Genomic DNA, 10,306 nt, shown 5'->3' with positions numbered 1-10,306 from the left:
GATGTAAAATAAAAAAATAAGAGGATGTCGAAAGTTCAGTATATACATATCTGTCAACACTGATGAAACGCCACAAACGATATATTATAAACTCAGGTCACCGAATTCCTGCTACTGTGCGTCAATGCGAAGTTTGACTGTTTATCAGACATGCAGCGAATCGCAATTTTTATTCTAAATGAAGCAAGTTTCTGACTTCTCAGGGATGTCAGTAATTAAACAACTGCCGCGTAGCCAAAAGTACAATTGCCGTAGGGTGACAAAAAGGAGACAGTGGGTGATGACCTATAACCTCCAAGGGAAGGAACACATCATATACCTTTATAACTAAAGATCCCGTCGCCTTTAATGCAAATGAACAAAATCTTCGAAACAGACTGACTATCCCAAACGTTGAGCATTCTCTCTCTCTCTCTCTCTTTCATGCCCCCCTATTTCTCATTCATCAAAGGAGCCAACGAGGTTATGGGGGGTTGGGGGGGAGTTGACCAAATAAGAATAAGAGAAAAATGCTCGTTACTTTCCAAAAGAGGGTGACAATATTGAAATGACCCGACTTGGTCATGCAACAGAGTCCGGAGTTGAACAGTTTGCAAATGAATTTCACAAAATATATATGAGCTAGGAGTGAAATTAAGTCCTGGAATCACAACACGAAGTAGACGAACGATTGCATGCACCCCGATTTTTAAATACTATACGAACGAAAAGATTAAAACACAATCCGCAACTTTAGCGCTTTTTCTATATCTGAACATTGCGCACCAAGACTATACAACAAAATACTGCCAGAAGTGAAGATCATACAAACACTAAGAGACAAATAAAAATTATAATTTAGCCTCCCACAGTTTATGAAAAAGAAAATTGGTTTTCAGAAGAAGCTCGTGGACGACGTTAAATAAGAAATAGACTTAGAAATGCCATCAGTTTTCACAGGCATTAAAAAAAAGTGACATATATAATATATATTATATATAATTTTTATATTTATTAAATATATTATTATTATAAAATATAAAAATATACATATATACATACACACACACACACACACACATATATATATATATATATATATATATATATATATATATATATATATATATATATATGTGTGTGTGTGTGTGTGACTAACGACAAAAAAACATTGATAAAAAAGAGAAAAAGTACCCAGCATTTCACCACTGGGGAGTCAACAGTTAAAACTAATACAAACTTAAATTCCTTCCAAAAGGATAATTAAAGCACATTATAACTGGTACTCACCGAGCGATTGCTTCTGTAGCGCCACCGGGTGCAACGAGACGTTCTGAAAATGGGAAAATAACATTCATTACACAAGTTGGTCACCCAAAGACAGAAACAGTTGCATTTCATAAACAAACTTCCAGATAACTACAAAATACAGACGCAGCAGTGTCTATAGCAAACTTCCTTCTTTCCACTGCTCCAATTTTGGCCGTAATCCCGTGAGCAGCGTATGCAGGAGTTGCGACTAGTGTAAGCACTCAGTACCATAATACTGAGCCGGACAAACCGACACATGGTCAAATGGATTGGAAACTAAATGCTAGTATACGAGAAATGCTTAGTAAAACCAAAACAGACTATGGGCTTGCATATAAGATCAATGAAATGCATTTAAATGTAATCGGTCAACAAAGACAGCGCGTTAAATTAGCAGTGCAACTGCTGTCTAGATCATGTGCCAATTCAGTAAAATATTTAGGAGAAAGGGGACTGTTGAAATGTCAAAATTGGAGTGAAACGTCCGATTTTATTCTTTTAATGAATGACTGGTTTGATATCATGAATTCTTCTTGCATGTATGGAGAGTTTGGTAAAAGCAATGCTTTTGGTATTGATGTAGAAAAACAACAGGTACACTGCTCCAGGGCATCGAGGTAATGAGTACTATGAGAGTTAAAAGTCCTAATACAAAAAGTCTTTTCAAGTTCCAGAAAGGAATAATTTATCATGTAAATCCACCATTGCATTGTTTAATATGTTAAAAGCCTCTCATAGTATTGACTACCTACTGACACAAAGATTAAATCAAGATTACCTTGAACATTTCTTTGGGTGCATAAGGCAAATGGATGGTCACCATGATCATCCAAATGCAGTGAATTTTAAATTTATGCTAAAAAAATTGTTGTTAGGGAAGGAGATGAAGGTAATAAGTGAAAAGCGTAATATCACCTCAGTTGAAAAATCCATTGAATTTGTCGATGAAGATGAGTATATATGTAACAAAAGAAAGGGGGTTAGCTTTAGAAATATGTCTTACAACACAGATGTTTAGAAATTTAAAGTTTGATCTAGAAAAAGATGTTTTTGATGAGGAAGAAGACCTTTTGAGAGCAAACAGAAATAAAAAAAAGATATCGAGGGAGTAATTGAGGAGAAGGCTCTTAAATACATTGGGGGATATATTGTCAAAAAATTTTGTGTGAAATACCCTGAGTTTGGAACTAAGAATAAAGAAGTACCAAAGAGTGATACTTGGATAGAATGTGTAAGTAGAGGGGAATTGCATGTACCTTCTAGTCATTTTTTTTTTCACAGTTAGTAATAATGCGGGAGATCTTTAATGCTGTACGCGGGAAAGCACTCATAGAGGGCAAACATTGTTTTAAAAAGCTTTGCTTTGAATTGAAAAAGTCTAATATTGAAGTTCCTGACGATGTTATAGCTTTTAATGTAAAGATATCCGTCTATTTTCGAATGAGATATCTTAATAATTTGATAAAGTATAGGAAACGTCAAGGGCAACACCATGCAGGGAGGCACTAAGAAAAAAAAATAAAAGTTTTAACTTGATAAAATATTTTTAAAATGCAAATGTTGTTTTATTTACATTCTTTTGATATTTGAAAGATCACATTATCAAAAAAATTCTCTTCTAAAAAGATTCTTGACGGTGTGTTAGACCTACGTTCTTAATGGTTCTCACCACCGCGCTCCCTCAGATGACGTAGGTGCCCAGAAGAGGCTTAAAATTGGGACTCTGAGTGGTGAACGCCACGGTACTGGTGAATGGTGGGTGGGCTAAGTACAGTTCCTCTATTGTTATAGGCTGGGTAGGCACAATGAAAGCTATTCTCATATAGCCAGTTTCTGGAGCTTTTCAGGGAGATTTTTTTCTTTCCCTGACTAGGCTGAACAATTAGATATTATTGTTAAAAAGTATAATGTTTTATACGCAGAGTTGTGACCCCGAAAATGTTGTATTTACTAAACCAAACAGATATCTAATCCCTATTATTTATTTATAACAAATGTTCCATAAAAATAACTAAAAGACGGCAGTTTTCTCGCTACCGTACTCAGGACTATATTTCTGGTTTCTTTTTCCACACCACTGCTAACTACGGCTTTTATTTTCTTGTTAAATTCAGACTGCAAATCGCTAATGCAAGGGGGTTTCGTTACTTTTAGGTATGTGTTACTATCGTTTAAGAGCCTGTGTGCCTTGATCAGGTAATCGTTCTTATTCATAACCACTACACAGCCTCCTTTGTCTGCTTTTAAAATTTTAATACTTGAATTCTTCTTCAATCTATTTAATGCCAAGTTGAAACGTCGTGGCAAATGATCTAGCTTCTTCTCAAAACTATGAAGCAACATGCCTTTAATAAAATCTAAGTTTACTCCAGAAAGCTTGTAATTAAATTGATTGATGCTACCAATTCCTCTAAGGAAATCAATATCCTCAGTGCCCAGAGAAAAATTAAGTCCTAGGCTAGATTTTATTAAAGGCATGTTGCTTCATAGTTTTGAGAAGAAGCTAGATCATTTACCACGACGTTTCAACTTGGCATTAGATAGATTGAAGAAGAATTCAAGTATTAAAATTTTAAAAGCAGACAAAGGAGGCTGTGTAGTGGTTATGAATAAGAACAATTACCTGATCAAGGCACACAGGCTCTTAAACGATAGTAACACATACCTAAAAGTAACGAAACCCCCTTGCATTAGCGATTTGCAGTCTGAATTTAACAAGAAAATAAAAGCCGTAGTTAGCAGTGGTGTGGAAAAAGAAACCAGAAATAGTGTCCTGAGTAAGCTAGCGAGAAAACTGCCGTCTTTTAGTTATTTTTACGGAACTCCCAAGATTCACAAGGAGGGGTGTCCTTTAAGACCCATTGTCGCTAGCTGCAACAATCCTCAGTCGGATCTGTCGTCATGGTTAGCGGAGGTTTTGGGGAAATTAATAGGGACAATTTCGAAATCTCACATTAAGCACAGTATGGATTTTATGGATCAAATTAAGGAAAAGAATTACATAGGTTCTATGTACAGTCTAGATATAGTTTCTTTATTCAGGAATGTACCACTGAGTTTCGTGCTCAACAACTTGAAGAAATTAGTATCAGATAAAATTTTCAAGCCACCTATGCACATAGATAAATTTTGTCATTTGATTAGCATTTGCGTTGAATCTACAAATTTTGAGTTTAATGGTTCGTTCTATCAACAAAAATCCGGGGTCTCGATGGGCTCACCTCTCTCCCCTATATTGGCTAACTTATGCATGGAATTTTTCGAAAAGGTTTACGTTGACACACTACCGGAAGACATCAAGCCCGAAATTTGGGTTAGGTATGTAGATGATGTTTTTATTGTTTATATGTAAGTGTTTACATAATAAAATATGGAATGTTACTCCATATATATATAAAAGACTAAAACTAAAGAGGTCAACCAGATTGCTTGCAGGAATGTGATCAGACCAGAGACGATAAAGTATGTAGGCTAAGATGACGTGCCGTCACCTGTGTTCATTCATTTGTTTTGAAACATTAGTCCAAGCTCCCTGCTTGAGACAACTACCGCGACCTATAATTCAAACGGCCTACGTGATCTGTAGCGTGTCTCATTTGTATGTATGTTCATATGTTCGAGCTACTGTCTGCTTCCTTTATGATCGTAACCGAGATGGTAGGCAGAATAGAGTTAGCCATCATCATTGGCAGACCTGTACCTCTCTACCTAAGCTTTATCATGTAGAACAGAATAGAGTTAGCCATCATCATTGGCAGACCTGTACCTCTTTACCTAAGCTTTATCATGTAGAGAGAATAGAATTAGCCATCATCATTGGCAGAACCGATGTAATCTCAGAGAATATAAGTATTTTTATACTTCGTGTTTCTACTAGAACCTCACATCATTGCCGAATCATCATGAGTTTAACACATCGTCGTCATAATCAAAGAAGATAATACCGACTTCGTAAGTGATCTACAAACCCCCAGACACTCCAATGAATATGGAAGTGCAATACCAACCGACTTAGCGTAAGATTATCGCAAGTCTAACATTACCTCATAGGGCGCCTTATTATACGAGGCAACAGCCCTAATAATGGTGGCAGATTACCAGAAGAACTCTACAACGTCTTCCGAAGAAAAACCAGAATAATGAATCGCATCAGAAGTCAACGACGACGAAAGCAGCAGATTCTTCAAGCAACTTAGTATCATCGTTTAGTGAGCGTTTTCAGTAGTGAATAACTTCAAGAAACAAACCCGACATGTCCTTTTCCTACGGCAACGCAAGCTTCGTCTCTCATTAGAATCATTCAAGAAAACATCGTTATTGAGCGTTTCCGGCACTTCAAGAAACAAACCGAACGCGTCTGCAGCATCAGATCTTCAAGGGCTCAAATCCTCCAAACAACACGCACGGGGAAAACTGAAGCCAAACCAGGTCATCCGCTAAAAACAGAAGGAGGACCAAGGCCGTGTGTCGTTATCGGAACACCGTGACTTCCCACAAAAGCAAGCTAATTGCAATTTTTTTATTCATTTGGAGTAACTGAGTGTTTCCTTTACAGGTCGAATTTTGTTATTCCTGTGGCTGAAGTTACGAGACATTCTTAATCTTACTTTTTTACAGAAATTATCTACATCAATGGGATTTCGCTACTGCGAGTTTTTATCTTTGAGTGTCTGTTTCCAGAAGTTCTCCTGAAATATCGTAATCATATACTACGTTAATTTTATCATTTTGGGTGATTATTAATCCTTTACGTAACAAATCATATTAAACAGTGAATCTGTGTTTACGCAGTGGACGTCTGTATTTATACAGATGCATGGATAGGGTCGTTAGGCACCGTAGTGATTAGAAAACACACAAAAACAAGTGGAACACCCGTACAAATCTAGATAAATTAGAGGTAACATTATTTCGGGTCATGACAATAAATGCTCCTTTGCAAAGTCCCGATCACAGTTTTAGCCTTGAGTTTTTTGAGTTATATAAAAAAAATCTAACCTCAATGACTCAACTTAACTTTAAAAATATGGCTGGATTGCAAGGAATAACATGTCTATAAAAAACTTTCATTAGGCTAAATGCGCTGACCAGGATCCCTCACTATTTCAAATGTTAGCAAAGAATGAAGTAAACAACAGCAAGTACAAACAGTTAATATTGAATGCAGTAGAGATAACTTGTCTAAATAGTAATCGCTCAGTTCCTAATAGTTCGTCATTCATACGTTCGTTGCTTTATACGTAACCAACAACAGAATGCTAAAAACACACAATACGTTGCCGATGGTAAACAGTAGCCCTAAATATCAGAATCAAACAAAGCAAACTCGGTTACTGTGTCACCTAGTCAACGGTCAGGGTCAGTTAGATCTGCCGAGTGTAGCAAGCAAAGCACATTCCAATATAAGCGACTTCAGCGGAAAGGGAGAGCGATGTTGGAAAAATTTAAAAGGAATTTCCCTATGCATCACACGACCGTATCAAGTAATCAGAGCAGGTTCTTGGTTTTCTTTTTTTTTAAAAAATTTACATAAGTTATTATAAGTAGTGGTGTATTAAGCCCGACTGTAAACGCGGGCCGTAAAAATTAGAATATCTTGTTTTATTCCTTTAGTACACGTAATATCCTGTATTTACGGACTCACAGTCTGTTGTTCGAACTTCCCTAATGAGAAGTCCGGATAAGCGAGCGCTTACAGATACCTCTATAGTTATAAAAAACATTGATCTGTATCTAGTGTAATTGTAAGATATCCATCTAGGGGTATACAAAATATTATATTACCTCCTGTAAAATAAGGCGTGTTTATCAAAGGAAATTCTATAAACCTTCAAACATATTAAAATCCGTTTGAACAAAAAGAGAGAGTTAAGCAAATAATAACTTATATAGAGGAACAAATCATTGTCTCATAAATTGTGATATTGTTCAACGACCCAACAGAATTCTCCCACAGCCGCAGTCGCAAGTTGCACGCAAAATCTCGAGACGCATGCACCCTCGAATGTCTTAGTGCGTGTAAAAAGACTTTGCTGGGAAATGAAATTTTAATCCTTCCCGACACTCTGAAATATAACGATTTCCGCGAACAAAGCCCTATATACAGTTGACTCACAGCAACAAGTTAATCTAGTAATCCACAAAACCTATACATATAAATATCGCATTTTTTATTATTGCTAATTTTTAATCACGCCCAACCAGTCGTAGATGAATCTCTCTTATACTCTATCTAAAGTAATATCCGTAGAGTCATTCAAGCAGAGGTGATTCAGCAGAATTTTTTTTTGTATCTTTTATCTGAATACCAGGAAGTTTCTCCACTAGCGAGTGATCTCTGGGGAAAACGGATGTAATTTAACACAAAATACGGTCTAAGGACAAACATAAAGCTATATACATACCTTCGTATAGACTCTCAATGAAATTTCAAAATAGAGATAAATGACGAAGTTGAAAAATTTTAGTAATAGGAGTCATTAGGAAATCAAATAAGCCCATATAATTTTTCCTTCAAACGTCATGCCATAAAAGATAGGACTTGGCGTATCTGCGTAGATTTCTGTCGCTTAAACAAGGAAACGACTCCCGATAGTTTCCAGTGCCATGAACCGACGACATCTTATCTCTGTTAGGTTAGAATAAATTTTTCACCAGCTTGGACTTACTTAAAGGCTTTTACCAGATACCATTACCTAAGTGATTGTACCTCATACACCGTTTTCAGCACACTCAGGGGACATTATCAATTTTTACGTATGCCTCCGGCTTACGTTGCGTCCCAATTACAATATAGTGTTTGGAGACTTCTAGGGGATACCCAACATGCCTAATGGTTGGTCTTATAATCTTTTCTAAATACCTTAGAAGTACATTCACATAAACTAGAGCTAGTGCTGCAGAGACAAAGACAAATAATCTCAGAGTAAAATATCTAAATGTGAGTTTTTAAAAAACCGAACATGTTTATTTACGTTTTATGTGTCTAGTCAAGGTCTTAAGTAGTCCATGGTAAGGTGTCGGCTATTCATAACTTCCGGTACCTATTAACGTAAAAAGGGGATACAGCACTTTTGCGCTGTAGTGGGTATTACAATCGTATGCAAATATGTAACTCTTCAATCATAGCAGCTCCTTTAACAGATCTTACGAAGAAGAGCGTAGATTTATTATGGTCTGAAAAGCATCAACAGGCGTTCGATATCTTAAAAGCGGAATAATGCAGCTCACCTAACTTAAAAATCCCTGATTTAAATAAGGATTTTTTTTTTATTGCAACAGACGCCTCAGACCAAGGGGTAAGAGGGGTACTACTTCAGTAATATGATAAACAGTTCTTTCCTATAGCTTTTTATTCATGTAAACTAAAGCCCTCTGAAAGTAAATATACAGTAATAGGCAAGGAAGGGCTAGGTATCTTTAACTCACTAGTACATTTTAAGTTCATAATCTACGGCTATCCTGATAAAATCCTTACTGACCATGAGTCACTTACCGAGTTTTTCAAAGGCTTTAATCACAGTCCCAAAGGAACTCGGTGACATATGATCATTCAGGTTTTGGAGCCAAGTTAGATATCTACCTGGGAAAGCAAATATCATAGCTGACGCATTATCCCGCAATCTCGCACCATACTGCAAAGAACCATTAATTGGACAAAAAGATATAGAAACATCCGTGCCTATTGTTAAAACCGTATCTAAACAAGAATATTCCTTAACCCAAGAGATCGCGAGCATTGAATATCTGGGTCGGAGCGCAGAACTGTTACAAACTGAACAAAGCAAGAGTCAACAGCAATAAGCAAAACAATAAACACTTCGAAGGAAAACAGGGTCAGCAGCAATAAGCAAAACAATAAACACTTCGAATGGAAACAGGGTCAACGGCTAAGCAAAACAATAAACACTTCGAGCGGAAACCCTAAAGCAAAAGTATATTTAAAGTATGTGTATCAGAATAATGTAATCAAATGTAATGTTATATGTAGGTCCGTGACGAGGAAAACCCGAAGAACACAGCAGATGACTCACGACCAGGTATTAGTAATAATCTCTTTCATACCAATCGTCCTAAACTGGTTGCATTCCATCATCCAGGATTCCCTATTATGTCACAGAAAGCCAAATCACTGTTTTACTGGCCTACAATGCTTACCGATATAAAAAGCACATAACTGATTGTAACACGTGTCATGAAAACAAGGGACACACTAAGACACCTGTCAGTTTAAGGGCCTATCACGTGCCAAATTAATCCTTGAAAGAATATACGTAGAATTATTAACAGAGTTACGAGTCTGACAGAGGAAATAAACACTTCTTAGCGTTAATAGTTCCTTGACACGTTATATAGAATTAATAGCACTAAAAACAAACACCGCAATTGAGTGCGCTAGGAATATTTATGAGTGTTAAATCAGTAAACATGGAATTCAACACATAATAATCTGTGACTCGGGTGGTGTAAATCAATAATAATCTCCTTAACTCGTTGTGTGACTTCCTATTCATTATGAAAACCAGTACTATATTTTATCACCCAGCGTCAATCGGTTTGGTAGAATAAGAGATAAATAGGAAAGTGTCAATGTCTTACGAGTTACATTCGTGATATTGGATCCGAACTGGATTATAGCGGTTCTCGCGGTTTTAAATACCTTTATCATTCATATCTTGTATCTGTAGAAATGATACCACAAGTAGCCGCCTTATACGGTACGCCGCTAGAACACTTTTCTACATATTCAAGCCAACCATTAATTTATCAAATATATATAAAAAAATATATGAATAAATAAATATAAAAAATAAAATAAATATGGATACAAGTGGAGTCGATATAATACACTCTGTAAGAAGTCGGAAGGGTTACAAATTATAATAAAAAAGGAATCACGATAAAATCAATAAGCAAAACGTAACCATAAGTTAATTAAATATCCAAATATATATGTGTAAAGATTTGAACTTTAACTTAACGCTTTAGTAATGACAAATAAGCTAAAAGTTCAAAA

This window comes from Macrobrachium nipponense, chromosome 36 (assembly GCF_015104395.2).
Source record: "Macrobrachium nipponense isolate FS-2020 chromosome 36, ASM1510439v2, whole genome shotgun sequence".
Classification (NCBI taxonomy): Eukaryota; Metazoa; Arthropoda; class Malacostraca; order Decapoda; family Palaemonidae; genus Macrobrachium; species Macrobrachium nipponense.
This window is presented reverse-complemented; position numbering follows the sequence as displayed.